Here is a 15,181-nt window from a genome sequence, read left to right on the forward strand (position 1 = left end):
AAATAGAGTCGTAAGAAGTAGCCTGAGGGGTGCTCTATCGGAAATGATAGTTCCCTACACAAGGAAGAAACAAAAATGCAGTCCAGCTTCAGCGGGAGGTGTGGCACATCCCTCCCTCCTGCTTCGATACCAGCCAGCATGCGAGTCCTAGCCACATATTCGTACCTCCCCCCCCATATGAAATGGAACACGAGGCGCATGAGAGGTCTCCTCATGCTGACTGGCAGTGGATATATGTATGCCAAATATAGGAGGGATGGCAGAATGTCTACCTTCAGTACAAGTACCTTCCCTATAAAGGTCAGGCACCTGCTCTTCCAGAGTGCAAGCCTCTTCTGGACTGCTGTAATTCGCCTGGTCCAGTTGATCGAGGCACTGTTGGCTGCCTCAAAGCTGACCCCTAGTATCTTCAGGTGACCTGTGCATAGCGACAGCCCTCCCGGTACATCTGTCCTTTCTTTCCACCTCCCAAAGAACTTGACAGAGGACTTGGCGTGATTCAGTCTTGCTCCAGACACCCGACCAAAGTCCTGAAAAATCTCTAAGGATCGGATCAGGCTCTCATCACTGTCCAGCAGCAGTGTGGTGTCGTCTGCATACTGTGACAGCTTGACCCGCAGGCCTCTGCTGCCGGGAACCAGGAAACCTTTCACCCCTGGGTCAGCCCTAATAGCTGCCGCCAGTGGCTCTATGTAAAGGATGTAGAGCAGCGGTGAGAGTGGGCAGCCCTGTCTTACCCCTGAGTGCAACCTGAAAACTTCCCCTAAGTGACCGTTGACTGCCACGGTGCTCCCCACACCTGTGTATAATGTGCGCAACCATCCGACAAAACCCTTGTTAAAGCCTAACCTTTCCAATACCCTAAACATAAAGCCCCAGTGAACCCTGTCAAAGGCCTTTGCCTGGTCGAGGCCCACCACCATAAATGGCAGGTGTCTGTCTTCTGCCCAAGCGACAGCGTCTCGTATGAGCTGGAGATTCCATCTAACAGAGCGCCCCGCCACCCCACACGTTTGGTCCACATGGACCACGTGTGGAAGCGCTGTGCCCAGACGATCCGCTAGGACCTTTGCCAGGAGTTTATAGTCAACACACAACATTGTCAGTGGCCGCCAGTTTCCGAGGTCGGTGCCATCCCCCTTTTTAAACAGAAGGGAGATCACCCCTGTAGCCATAGTCCCTCCCATTGCACCTGTGAGAAGCACTGTGGACAACACCTCCAACACTACCGGTCCAAGAATCTCCCAGAACTTGAGATAAAACTCCACCGGCAGTCCGTCGATGCCAGGCACCTTCCGCTTGTTCATTTTACCAAGGGCTCCCTCGAGCTCTTTGAGTGTGAGCGGGGCCTCCAAAGCCTGCGCTATGTCCGACGGCACCTGCTTGGTCAGTAAGTTCAGGAAGTATTCCCCTCCCCCTACATCTACCTCTTTCTCCTGGAAACTTGTGCGGTAGTGGTCAGTAGCAGCCCCCACCATCTCAGCTGCCTCCGACACTACCACACCCATCTTGTCCCTGATCCCGGTCTGTACCTGTCTTTTCCTGTCTGCCCGTATTGAGCTGAAGAAAGCAGCAGAACATGTCTCATGCTTCTCCAAGTAATTTCGTTGCACCAGGAACAGGTAAGCCCGGGCCCTACCCTCAAAGACCTCCCTGAGCTTTGCTTTTAGGGAGTCACAAGCCCACTGATTTACTGTGCCAGTGCTGTTTCCTTTGCTGTATTCAAGCTCGAGGAGGTGCTGTAAGCGAAACACCTCTCTCTTTGCCAACCTCACCTTCTTTTTAGAAAAACTGTCGCAAAACATTTTCATGCGTTTCTTGGCTACTTCCCACCACTCCATCACTCCAGTACACAATGGTCTTAGTCCTAAAAGTTTTTTGAAAAACAGTTTAAAACTTTGTTTGAACATGTCCTCCTCTAGTATGCTTATATTTAAGCGCCAGTACCCACGCCCAAAAACAGGCAGGCACAGGCGCACCTCAAACAGCAGCCCATCATGGTCAGAGAAAAACACAGGGAGCAGTCGACCTGACACCAATATCATAGACTTTGAGGCAAACACGTAGTCAAGACGTCTATACGTTCCGCGTGAATTACGCCATGTGGGACCGTCTGCCAGTGGCCTAACCATCCTCCCCCCATCTACTAACCCGTGTCTAGCCATGAGGTGGGAGATATAAATATCGCTGGTGTCCCCCCCCTTGCCTAACTGCACATTGAAATCCCCACCTACAATTACCTGCCTATTGGTGGTCAGGTGTGTCTCTACTAAACCAAACATTTCTTGTCTTTCCCTCTGAGTTTGTGGTCCATACACCACAACAACCCTCAGCTTGTTGGTCCCCCATGTGATGTCAGCACCCAGTATCCTCCCTTGGACAATTGTGAACACATCCTCCACCCTTATCTCTTTAACCCCAAAAAATATCCCTACACCTGTAGAGTGGACCCCTCCCACACTCCAGATTGAATCCCCTTTCGTCCACTCCCTTGAGAATTTCGCTACATCCCCTATGTCCCTTAGATGAACCTCCTGCAATAAACAAATATCAACATGCAGATGGTCCACAAAATCATAAACAACCCTTCTTTTAAACGTGTCCCTCATTCCTCTTACATTTAATGAAAGCATCTTTACTACAGCCATTATAATTTGTATTTTTAAAGTGTTTACAGCCACACAAACCCCCCCCCCCCCCCCCAAATACAACCTCCCTAATGCGAGAAGAAGTCCTCCCTCTCCATCTCGTCCGCCCAGGAAAAGGGCACTGGATTTGGCGATGTTGATGGCCTGTTGGGTCCCTCATATGCATCTTCTCCCATAGGGGATAGTATATTGAGCAGGTCTGGAGGTAAATCCAGCTCCAGCCCACAACCTACATTTGGCAGCTCACATGGATCTCCTCCGATATGCTCAATAGCTTCCCCACCCTTACCTAGCCCTATGTTACCCCCATCCTGCTCCTGATGTCCTCCCTCCTCTGCAGCCCTTCTTTGCTGCTCTACCCCACTAACCATCCCACCATCAACTCCCTTCTCTTGGTCCTGTCCCTCGGCCCCGTTGCCTTCCCCCTTTGACTTTTTACTATGGCCCTCCTCCTTACTCTCTCCGCTTCTAATTGCTTTCCCCCCTCCGAAAACCTGTGATCCTTTCCGTGCCCCCTTCTTGATCTTGGAGGTGGCTGGATCTGGGCTGATGGGAGGAAATTCTCCCCCTGCGTGGTCACAGGTCACCTGGGCTTCGGTATCAGGGGTGGCACTGCCTTTTGTTCCTTTCTCCAGGGGGACTTCCTCTGTTCCAATCTCAGAAAGATCCGTAGCTGGCGCCGCCAGTACCGGTGTGCATGAGCCATTCTCTGCAGGCAAGGGTCCCTTTCCTGGATGCTTTGCTTTTTCTGGTTCTCCATTGGACTTGGCCACTTCCGCAAAGGTCCTCCTACTGCTTGGACAGTTGCGGTAAAGGTGGCCCATTTCACCACATCCATGACAGGCCTTGGGCCCTGTGCACTCTTTAGCCTTATGGCCCCCTTGGCAACAGGTACGGCAGCCGGCTCTGGAACAGCCTGCCTCTGTATGGCCTGACTGCCTGCAACGCCTACAGAAAGCTGGTTGCCGGGCGTAAAACAGGTAACCGCGGTCCCCACCAAGGCTGAAAAGAGCAGGTGGATGCTTCAGTCCTCCATGTCCTTCTGCGTCAGGGTTCAGCAGCACTTGGAACTGCCTTCTTCCTGTCCAGAATCCCCTCATGTCTTTTACGTACCTAGCACTAGTCACAACCTCTCCGTGCTGTCCCAAAAAAGCCACTAGTGCTAGGTCGGTGACGAAGGGGTTGTAGGTATGCACCGTGATAGTTCTGAAATTTGGTCTGTCCAGGTTCAAAATCTTGTAACCGGCTATGAATCTTGTCCCAGCCTCCTTTCTACAGGCTTCAGCCACTCTTGAATACATATCTTCACTGACCAGGGTAACGTCAAAGGCTTTTTCTGGCTGGTTCCACTGGATGCAGTATACATCTTCTACCTTCAGCCTCAGTTGTTCCAAGATGACATTTTTGCAGAACCAGTCTCTCGAAATCAGATGTTCCTCCACCGGCTCAGCCTGAAAGCGTGTCGTGAACCTCACGCCGACCTTTGGGCTCGTCTGTTCCTTGGAGGCCGTTGGGGCCATCTTTTTGTCAGCTGTGTTCCTTCTTCGTCCAACTTCGTAACAATGGCTCATCACCTCCGCCCAAGCTCTCCTTTGTGGACACCTGATTTCTAACCTAGACAGCTCTTTAACTTTTCACAATTTCATAAGGCTCAGCCATACAGCAAAGCCTGCCAAAAATAGATTCAACTCATGTTTGTTCCTCTCCACGGAAGTCTTTAATAAAAGGCGAAAGACTTGTGCGTTATGAAGAGAAACCAGAGTCAGCATGGCCCTCTGCTCGAGAGCAGCGGTGGAGCCTCTCGGTCACAGTCACCACCTTCGCGGTGGGCCTCTCTTTGCTTTCCGCATGTCAGATTCTAGTATACAACATTCCCACCACGCCCCCATCTGCCAACACAAATTATACAAGGCTTTATTTGCTCCTGCCCTGACTAGTGATTGGCTTTTAAGCCTTTTTAAGCAATACATCCCTGAACCACTTACATTGGGTCCAAAAGCGGACTCTGCTTTCTCACAGAGTCTCCCAGGAGATGTTGAGTGAAAACACGTTTCAGTTTTTGACAAATGCTTCTGATTCTATTTGGAATCCAGTTGATGCTCATTGTGACCCCGTGCAGATTCATGCATAATCGCTTCACAAGGCAGTGAGTCATCAGAGCAGTTTTGCACACTTGTCAAACTCTGCCAGGCCATTCCCTCAGTTTCATTGACCCAGTGTAGAATTCACCTTGAAACCTCCACAATTGTTTGAGTGTTTGCTTTTCTACAAGGTAAGAACAGAGTGCACCGTTCCCAGCGGCACTGCAATGCTAGGTCGATGCGTGGAGAGAAGGGAGCAAGCTCCAAATTTCTGCTCCTCTTGCCAAAAATCTGCTTAATATGTAGTCCTCATATAGAGGACATATCAGATATTAAACTGATAAGAACAGATTTTTTTTTTTTTTTTTTTTTTTTTGGAATATTTTTTTATTTAATTCACTCATGAGCGGTACAATACTTTACATTACAAAGATCATCATCTCTCCACATCTTAAGACCTCCAGAATTCTATCGGACTAAAAGAAAATAAGAGGAGGTACAATAAAAGACTCTTTCATGAGTTCAGTCTACAGATTGTCAAAAATAATTTTCCATCGATCTTTAATTGAGTCGATGCCCCATTTGCTCGCCTCCAATTTAAGTTTTCGCCGCATAATGTCTTCAATACTGTGTGTAGTGTTTTCTATCGACCACTTTTCCGTCTCATTTATTATACTACCTCTTACCTCCCATAACTTAGCCTTCACAATTGATGTAAGTTCTAAGGCTTTGCACACACCTTTGTCCCCCTCTAAACTAAAATCCATGAACAGAACTTTTTCCCAGTTCACCTCTTTTAGAAAACCGAATCTTTGGCCCAATTTCTTCCACAATTGTTTTGCAAAGGGACATTCAAATAATGCATGTTCCACGGTTTCTAGCCCATTGCATCCACGTCTTGGGCATATCCTATTTAATGTTAAATCATGATTAAATAGAGTATTCCTCACAGGTAATTTCCTATGAAGCACCAACCAATTAAAATCTCTTAATCTGTTTTCTAGACTCTTGCATTGGGTTCTTCTCCACACGTCACTATGAACATGCAAACCATCTTTAGGGTCAAACTTAGCAATCAACGTTTCATACAGCTTTTTGTGATTAATCAATCAATCAATCAATCAAATTTTATTTGTATAGCCCATATTCACAAATTACAATTCATCTCATAGGGCTTTAACAGGGTGTGACATCCTCTGTCCTTAACCCTCAGCAAGAGTAAGGAAAAACTACAAAAAACCCTTTTAACAGGGTAAAAATATGTAGAAACCTCAGAGAGAGCCACATGTGAGGGATCCCTCTCCCAGGACGGACAGAAGTGCAATAGATGCCACGTGCAGGAGAACATCATCAATAATCAAAGTCTCTAGCAGCATTGATGAAGCACAGTCCATGCTCAGCAACCATCTAGACCACGATCCACCATCCAGACCAGACGCCACTTCAGTCCTCAGTCACCGTCCACCGCCGCCCACCAGGAGGACCCATCACAAGCCACCACTGCGGTCCTGGTCCACCGCCCGTGCCCAATGCCAACGCGACACAGGGTCCGCCACCAGCACCACGATCAGCCCACATGACTCAGAATCCGCCACACTGGATCCAACACCGCGACCCCCGGTGCGCGATCCACAAACCGTAATCCATGGTGCGGCCACAGAGGCCCTGGATCTGCGGGTGATAAAGCAAAGGGATTCCGGGGAAGGGGGATAGGGATGGAGAAGAGGAAGGAGAAGCTGGAAAGAGAAGCTCCGTGTGTCATGTGTCATAAAATAGAACAAGTAACGTTCTGGCGCACTTATTAGCTCTAACTATAAGCTTTATCAAAAAGAAAGGTTTTGAGCCTACTTTTAAACGAACAGATGGTGACTGCCTCCCGAACTGAAAGTGGTAGATTATTCCACAGCCGAGGGGCTTGATGGCTAAAAGCTCTGGCTCCTACTCTACCTTTAGAGAATTTAGGGACGACAAGTAGGCTTGAATTCTGGGAGCGGAGTGCTCTAGTGGGTTTATAAGGTATTAACAGCTCTTTAAGGTATAAAGGCGCTATATTATTAAGGGCCTTGAAGGTGAGGAGGAGAATTTTAAATTATATTCTAGATTTAACTGGAAGCCAGTGTAGCGATGCTAATATTGGAGAAATGTGCTCTCTTCTCTTTGTTCTCGTCAGGACACGTGCTGCAGCATTTTGGACAAGCTGTAGAGTCTTTAACGACTTCCTGCTGGAGCCTGATAATAATGAATTACAATAGTCCAGTCTCGATGTAACAAAGGCGTGGACTAGTTTTTCTGCATCTTTTTGTGAAAGGACATGTCTAATTTTTGAAATATTACGCAAGTGGAAAAAAGCGGTCCTAGAAATTTGTTTTAAGTGACTATTAAAGGATAAATCAGGATCGAAGATCACTCCCAAGTTCCTGACTGTTTCATTGGAAGCAAGGGCAATGTCGTCTAGCGCAGCTATATCATTAGATAATGCATCTCTAAGGTGTTTGGGGCCAAGTATTATAACCTCTGTTTTGTCTGAGTTTAATAAGAGAAAATTGCGGGTCATCCAGGTTTTTATGTCCTTGAGACATGTTCGAAGTTTAGTTAATTGATTACTTTGTTCAGGTTTTATTGACAAATATAACTGGGTGTCATCCGCATAGCAGTGGAAATTTACCGAGTGTGTCCTGATAATGTTTCCTAGTGGAAGCATATATAATGAGAATAAAATTGGGCCGAGCACAGAGCCCTGTGGAACACCATGATTAACTTTGGTGCGCACAGATGACTCATCATTAATTTGCACAAATTGGGAGCGATCAGAAAAATACGATTTAAACCAGTTAAGGGCGGTTCCATTAATGTTAATTAACTGTTTTAGTCTTTGTAATAAAATTTGATGGTCAATTGTGTCGAATGCTGCACTGAGATCTAACAGAACGAGGACAGACACAAGTCCCTGATCTGAGGCTATTAAAAGGTCATTAGTGATTAAGTAATTAACTACTGAATCTCTTTTCCAACACTCCTTGTATTTCTTTGCCCAACTTATCATTTTTTTATAATGATCTGGCATGACCTCTGCTTTCGGAAAACTGTTTTCCCATTTCGCCACAAGAGGTCTCAGATGGATAGAGAGCCAGAATTTAATCAATGGTTGGCATTTGTGTTCAGGTGGGTTTAACATTATTCTACATGTATTTGAAAAAAACAAAACTTTGAACTTCAAACCTAAATTTGGCATGTCCCTACCACCTCTTTCGACCGGCTGATACATTGTAGCTCTTTTAATGTATTCATACCCTCCCCATATGAACTGAAACAGAGATTTTTGAAGTTTTAAACAAACTAAAACCGGCATGGGGAAAATATAAGCCACATGAAGTAATGTCGGCAATAAATCAGATTTAATAACCAAAATCTTACCACTAATGGACAGCCTTCTTAATTTCCACATATTTAGTTTTTTCAGCACTTTTCCCAATTTTGTCTCCCAATTAATTTCTCCATCATTGTTATTTCCAAAGGATATTCCCAGTAAAGTCATTGGCCCCGCACACAGAGAGAACCCTAAAGGGTTATCAACTCTGTCCTTCCACTTTCCAAAGTATTTGATTTGGGATTTTCCTGTATTGACTCTAGAACCAGAAGCAACTGAGAATGTGTCGATGACCTGCATAGCTTCGCGCAGACAGAAATCATCTTTTAAATACAGTACAGTGTCATCTGCATACTGGGATATGGTCAAGGATTCACCACCAGGCAGCTGTATACCCTTGATGTTAACATTTTTCCTGATTGCACATGCCAGCGTTTCAATGAATAGCACATACAAGGGGGCTGATGCTGGACATCCCTGTCTGACCCCTCTGGTTTGTTTAAAGAATTCACCAAGGTTGCCATTAACATTAACACTGCTTCCGACTTCTGTGTATAAAATCCTCAACCAACTCCTGAATCTAGCACCGAAGCCAAATTTCTTTAGTGTCCTAAACAAAAAATTGTGATCAACTCTGTCAAAGGCTTTTTCCTGGTCAAGACTGAGGACAATTAGTGGTATATTTCTGTCCTGAGAATAAGATAGTATATCTCTATGCATTTGTAAATTCCAGTTTAGTTGCCTGCCAGGTACTGCACATGTCTGATCTGAGCCGATGATTAAGGGTAGAGCTGACACCAAACGGTTTGTCAAAACCTTACTAAAAATCTTATAATCTGTACAAAGCATTGTTAGAGGCCTGTAGTTTGATATTTTGTTGACATCACCTTTTTTAAACAGCAGGGATATCACCCCTTTTCTCATGGATTCCCCCATAATCCCAGATGTACATATATAAGTGAACAACTCTAACAGCCATGACCCAATGTCTTCCCAAAATATTATATAAAATTCTTTTGTGATCCCATCTATTCCTGGCACCTTGCCCTTTTTCAAAGACATGGTTGCCCTCAGGATTTCTTCTAAAGTAAAATCTTTATCTAGCTCTGTTCTCAGATCTTCAGGTATGAATCTGTCTATATTGTCTAACAATGTTGCACCTTTCATTTAGTCAACCTTTTCTGCTTTAAAAAACGTAGAAAAATGATTAGAGATAACTTGAGCAATCCCATCAGGATCATTAATCTCCTCACCTGTTTCATTTAAAACGGAAACTATGCTCCTCCTCTTTGCCTGTGCTTTGGACTGTCTAAAGAAGTAGGGGGAACACTTTTCGTCACTCTCCCACTTCTCTCTAAGACACCGGAATTTATAGGCCTCTGCTCTGTTGTGAAAAAATAACCTCTGTTTATCTTGCAAATGTTTCAGCAAGTCCTTATCAATTTGTCCACCTGCATTTCTCTGTTCCATTAATTTATTTATGGCTTTTTGCAGTCGGTAGTATAATTTAAATTCCTCTTTCCTTGATTCTTTTGAGTAATTCTGTGTGTAGTATCTAATACGCAGCTTTGTGCTTTCCCACCATTCACAGACATTTTCATAAAATACTCTCATATGAAAGCAATCTTTTAGAAAACACTTTAATGCTACCCTAAACTGCTGGAGCTCTAGAATATTGTTGTTTAATTTCCAATACCCTTTACCATTTTTGATCATCATTGAGGTTAGTTTTACTGAGAGCATGTTGTGATCTGTGTAAAAAACTGGTGATACTTTCGCCCCTGTCACCTGAAATTCTACTGGACAAAATATATAGTCTATCCTACTCTCCGCCCCTCTACTATTTGACCATGTGAAGCCAAGATCGTCTGGGTTAGCTTTTTTATATGAATCCACCAAATTATACTTTGTAACAATATTTATTAAACTGGCCTCGGCCTTGCTGCCCTCACTTTGGGAATTGAAGTCTCCTCCAATTACCACATGGCGGTTGGTCATGAAAGCAGTATCCAGACTAAGAAAAAGCTCCCTTCTCTCCTTTGGAGAAGAGTGGGCATATATGTTAATAACTCTTAACCCCTTTCCCTTCCAGTCAATATCTGTTACCAAAACCCTCCCCTGTACCACTGAAAAACTGCCAACCACTTGGACTTCATTATTCCCACATAGTGTTCCCACCCCAGATGAATGGACCCCCCCAATGCTCCACCTAGATTCACCTTTGGTCCACTCTTTTGAGAATAGGTTCACGTCGTCTTCATTTTTCAAGTGGACCTCTTGCAAAAGGCATAAAGAAAAGTTGATTGAACATAAATGAGAAAAGACCACTTCCCTTTTGGCCTTGTTCCTCAAACCTCTAACATTTATGGAAACTATATGTAATGAGGACATTCTGGTAAATGAGGAATGAGACAAAAAACAAAACAAACAAACAGACCATAAAAGACTAGACACTGTGTTTTCTCTAATTTTCAACTTCACAGTCAAATTCAATGCCTTCCCTATGTGTCTTTTCCTCGGGCACCGCGTGCCCTGAGTTGGGGGTATTACCCTCTGGAAGCAATGAGCATTGCTCTGAAACCAAATCCCTGTCAGAGTTGTTCGGAGCCAGGGACTCCACCAGGACACACCCGGACGGGGGCATGCTGCCGTCAGAGTCTGTCACCTCAGTCTGCACTGGAATTTGTCCATGCTTCCACCCTCCAGCCCATCCACCCTGGCAGCAGCCTTCACATCCTGATCGCTGTTCACCTGCAGCCCCTCCATCTCCCCTTCCTCCTGCGACTCCTCCACAACCTCAGAAAGAACACTGAACACGCTATCCACTCCCAGGGGCACAGCGCTTGTCTCGATCCTCCTTTTTTTCCCCTTGCCTCCCCTGCTTTCCACTGTGGTCCACTCAGGAACAGGTTGGCTCTCCTCTGAGGTTGTAGTCTCCTCCCCCTTCTTCTTCTCTGGGGGAGGTGCTCGTTCAGGTGGATCAACCACATTTGCCTCAATCTCATTGTCACCAAACATTTGATCAATTACCTCGTTAATTGCTCTCAGGGAGGAGGCATCAGGATCTTCGCACATTGGTCGCCTTACAATGCTTGCATAGGAGGAGCGGACCTCAGGGCAGTGCTTAAATAAATGTCCTTCAGACCCACAAAGATTGCATTTTCTGGAACGGTCACAAGTCCCCATTTTGTGTCCTAGACCCTTGCAATTTCTGCACCTCACCTGCGTGCAGGATTCTGCCGTGTAACCAAAGTCTGTGCATTTTCTGCAGTAAATAGGCTGGCCCGAGTAGTACAGATATCCTCTATTTGTGCCTATGGTGAAGGAGGCAGGGGGGTGGTGGTAGCCATCGTGACCATCTGGGTCATCCTTCAGCCGCACACGACATTGTCTTTTTCCAGTCCAAACGTCAAGAGAGTCCCTGATTTCCCTCATGCTCGAAATCACTGTCACATGCTTAGAAAGGAAGTATCTGGTTGCTTCTTCAGTTACCCAGGGATTATAGTTATGAATTGTGATAACCCGCTCACCAGTTCGGCAAAGGCTTTGCATCTGGTACTCCCTCAGTGGTCCATCAGCCAAACGATCAGCCAACCTTTTGGCTTGATCTTCGCCAAAAGGCCGAGAAGCGATAATCCACAAGTGTTGGATGTCCACGGTAACCTCTTGGCACAAATCTCCCTTGCTGTGGTACCCCGTTTGTAGGTGTGCATAACAATGGCTGCTCATCACCTCCGCCCAAGCTGTCCTTTGTGGACACCTGATTGCTGACCTAGACAGCTCTTTGACTTTTCACAATTTCATAAGGCTCAGCCATACAGCAAAGCCTGCCAAAAATAGATTCAACTCATGTTTGTTCCTCTCCACGGAAGTCTTTAGTAAAAGGCGAAAGACTTGTGCGTTATGAAGAGAAACCAGAGTCAGCATGGCCCTCTGCTCGAGAGCAGCGGTGGAGGCTCTCGGTCACAGTCACCACCTTCGCGGTGGGCCTCTCTTTGCTTTCCGCATGTCAGATTCTAGTATACAACATTCCCACCACGCCCCCATCTGCCAACACAAATTATACAAGGCTTTATTTGCTCCTGCCCTGACTAGTGATTGGCTTTTAAGCCTTTTTAAGCGATACATCCCTGAACCACTTACATTGGGTCCAAAAGCGGACTCTGCTTTCTCACCAAGTCTCCCAGGAGATGTTGAGTGAAAACACGTTTCAGTTTTTGACAAATGCTTCTGATTCTATTTGGAATGCAGTTGATGCTCATTGTGACCCCGTGCAGAGTCATGCATAATTACTTCACAAGGCAGTGAGTCATAAGAGCAGTTTTGCACACTTGTCAAACTCTGCCAGGCCATTCCCTCAGTTTCATTGACCCAGTGTAGAATTCACCTTGAAACCTCCACAATTGTTTGAGTGTTTGCTTTTCTACAAGGTAAGAACAGAGTGCACCGTTCCCAGCGGCACTGCAATGCTAGGCCAATGCTCGGAGAGAAGGGAGCAAGCTCCAAATTTCTGCTCCTCTTGCCAAAAATCTGCTTAATATGTAGTCCTCATATAGAGGACATTTTTTTTTTTTTCTTTTTTATTACAAAAAACTTTCATCAGTTCAGTACAAATCAAGTCAAATCAATACAAATCAATTATCATGTATGACCATCCCTAATACAATTTTCGGCCACGACTGTGAGCCTTTGCAGTCATAAATATTCGTTTTTCATATCCTACCCGGTCCATATTGCAGTAACAAAGGTGAAAACAATAAAAGAAAACAAAAAACAGCCCAAAGAACTCCATTTGACCTCACACTCAGTTCACCATATCCACCCAAACCCTCCCTTCCACCTTTCTAGGGCTGCATGCTTCCCCCACTTCTCTATATCCCTTTTGATTTTCCCTTTTACATCAGCTTCCACCCTCCTCATGATCCCTTCCACACTGCTGTCTTTATTTCTCTTTACCAGATCTTGCCTGGCCGACCACATTATCCTCTTTGTAGTACTTATGATATACCACATTGGGAAATTTCCTGAGCCTAAACCTCTTTCAACCTTATCCCAGGTCAAATTAAATCCTCGGACCACCTGCCCTAGCCGTTCCCCCACTTTACCCCATTCTATCTTTGCAATTGGACAGTCCCACATGACATGCCTGACCGTTTCCTCCCCCGGACAGGTTGGCCGAGGGCACACAGGGGATCTTGCCAACCCATGCCGGTACATGGTTTCCCGCACTGGCAGGCATTTGTGCAGGCATAAACAATTGATGTCTTTTAGCTCATTGTCAAGCCCCCCTGGCTGAATCCCCCTCCACATCTCTTTCGGGGTCCCCACCACCGAAGGTGCGACCACTCCCTTGCTGACCTCTCTGTAGAGGGCTCTGTGATCTATTTTTATTTCTCTGTTTGAGGCTTCAGGATGAGCCTGCAACCACCTGGCTGCATGGTTGTAATGCCATGGCTGCTGCTCCACCCTGGGTGCCAAATTGTTCCAGACAATCAACCCCCTAGCTTGGTACGCGAAATAGAGTCGTAAGAAGTAGCCTGAGGGGTGCTCTATCGGAAATGATAGTTCCCTACACAAGGAAGAAACAAAAATGCAGTCCAGCTTCAGCGGGAGGTGTGGCACATCCCTCCCTCCTGCTTCGATACCAGCCAGCATGCGAGTCCTCGCCACATATTCGTACCTACCCCCCCCATATGAAATGGAACACGAGGCGCATGAGAGGTCTCCTCATGCTGACTGGCAGTGGATATATGTATGCCAAATATAGGAGGGATGGCAGAATGTCTACCTTCAGTACAAGTACCTTCCCTATAAAGGTCAGGCACCTGCTCTTCCAGAGTGCAAGCCTCTTCTGGACTGCTGTAATTCGCTTGGTCCAGTTGATCGAGGCACTGTCGGCTGCCTCAAAGCTGACCCCTAGTATCTTCAGGTGACCTGTGCATAGCGACAGCCCTCCCGGTACATCTGTCCTTTCTTTCCACCTCCCAAAGAACTTGACAGAGGACTTGGCGTGATTCAGTCTTGCTCCAGACACCCGACCAAAGTCCTGAAAAATCTCTAAGGATCGGATCAGGCTCTCATCACTGTCCAGCAGCAGTGTGGTGTCGTCTGCATACTGTGACAGCTTGACCCGCAGGCCTCTGCTGCCGGGAACCAGGAAACCTTTCACCCCTGGGTCAGCCCTAATAGCTGCCGCCAGTGGCTCTATGTAAAGGATGTAGAGCAGCGGTGAGAGTGGGCAGCCCTGTCTTACCCCTGAGTGCAACCTGAAAACTTCCCCTAAGTGACCGTTGACTGCCACTGTGCTCCCCACACCTGTGTATAATGTGCGCAACCATCCGACAAAACCCTTGTTAAAGCCTAACCTTTCCAATACCCTAAACATAAAGCCCCAGTGAACCCTGTCAAAGGCCTTTGCCTGGTCGAGGCCCACCACCATAAATGGCAGGTGTCTGTCTTCCGCCCAAGCGACAGCGTCTCGTATGAGCTGGAGATTCCATCTTACAGAGCGCCCCGCCACCCCACACGTTTGGTCCACATGGACCAGGTGTGGAAGCGCTGTGCCCAGACGATCCGCTAGGACCTTTGCCAGGAGTTTATAGTCAACACACAACATTGTCAGTGGCCGCCAGTTTCCGAGGTCGGTGCCATCCCCCTTTTTAAACAGAAGGGAGATCACCCCTGTAGCCATAGTCCCTCCCATTGCACCTGTGAGAAGCACTGTGGACAACACCTCCAACACTACCGGTCCAAGAATCTCCCAGAGCTTGAGGTAAAACTCCACCGGCAGTCCGTCGATGCCAGGCACCTTCCGCTTGTTCATTTTACCAAGGGCTCCCTCGAGCTCTTTGAGTGTGAGCGGGGCCTCCAAAGCCTGCGCTATGTCCGACGGCACCTGCTTGGTCAGTAAGTTCAGGAAGTATTCCCCTCCCCCTACATCTACCTCTTTCTCCTGGAAACTTGTGCGGTAGTGGTCAGTAGCAGCCCCCACCATCTCAGCTGCCTCCGACACTACCACACCCTGCTTGTCCCTGATCCCCGTCTGTACCTGTCTTTTCCTGTCTGCCCGTATTGAGCTGAAGAAA

At 46.6% G+C, this 15,181-nt stretch overlaps 4 non-coding genes across 4 annotated transcripts; all 4 read right to left on the minus strand.

Moving 5' to 3' along the window:
- Nucleotides 1-4,300: 4,300 nt before the first annotated feature.
- Nucleotides 4,301-4,413, minus strand: LOC133963803 (U5 spliceosomal RNA). Its single transcript, XR_009923287.1, has one exon. It is a non-coding gene; the product is annotated as a U5 spliceosomal RNA (small nuclear RNA).
- A 513-nt stretch (nt 4,414-4,926) lies between these two features.
- Nucleotides 4,927-5,112, minus strand: LOC133963012 (U2 spliceosomal RNA). Its single transcript, XR_009922559.1, has one exon. It is a non-coding gene; the product is annotated as a U2 spliceosomal RNA (small nuclear RNA).
- Nucleotides 5,113-11,906: 6,794 nt separating this feature from the next.
- LOC133963620 (U5 spliceosomal RNA) lies at nt 11,907-12,019 on the minus strand. The gene has a single exon (XR_009923113.1). It is a non-coding gene; the product is annotated as a U5 spliceosomal RNA (small nuclear RNA).
- Nucleotides 12,020-12,532: 513 nt separating this feature from the next.
- On the minus strand, nt 12,533-12,725 carry LOC133963108 (U2 spliceosomal RNA). Its single transcript, XR_009922625.1, has one exon. It is a non-coding gene; the product is annotated as a U2 spliceosomal RNA (small nuclear RNA).
- Between the last annotated feature and the right edge of the window lie 2,456 nt (nt 12,726-15,181).

Source organism: Platichthys flesus, chromosome 10, assembly GCF_949316205.1.
Source record: "Platichthys flesus chromosome 10, fPlaFle2.1, whole genome shotgun sequence".
Lineage (NCBI taxonomy): Eukaryota > Metazoa > Chordata > Actinopteri > Pleuronectiformes > Pleuronectidae > Platichthys > Platichthys flesus.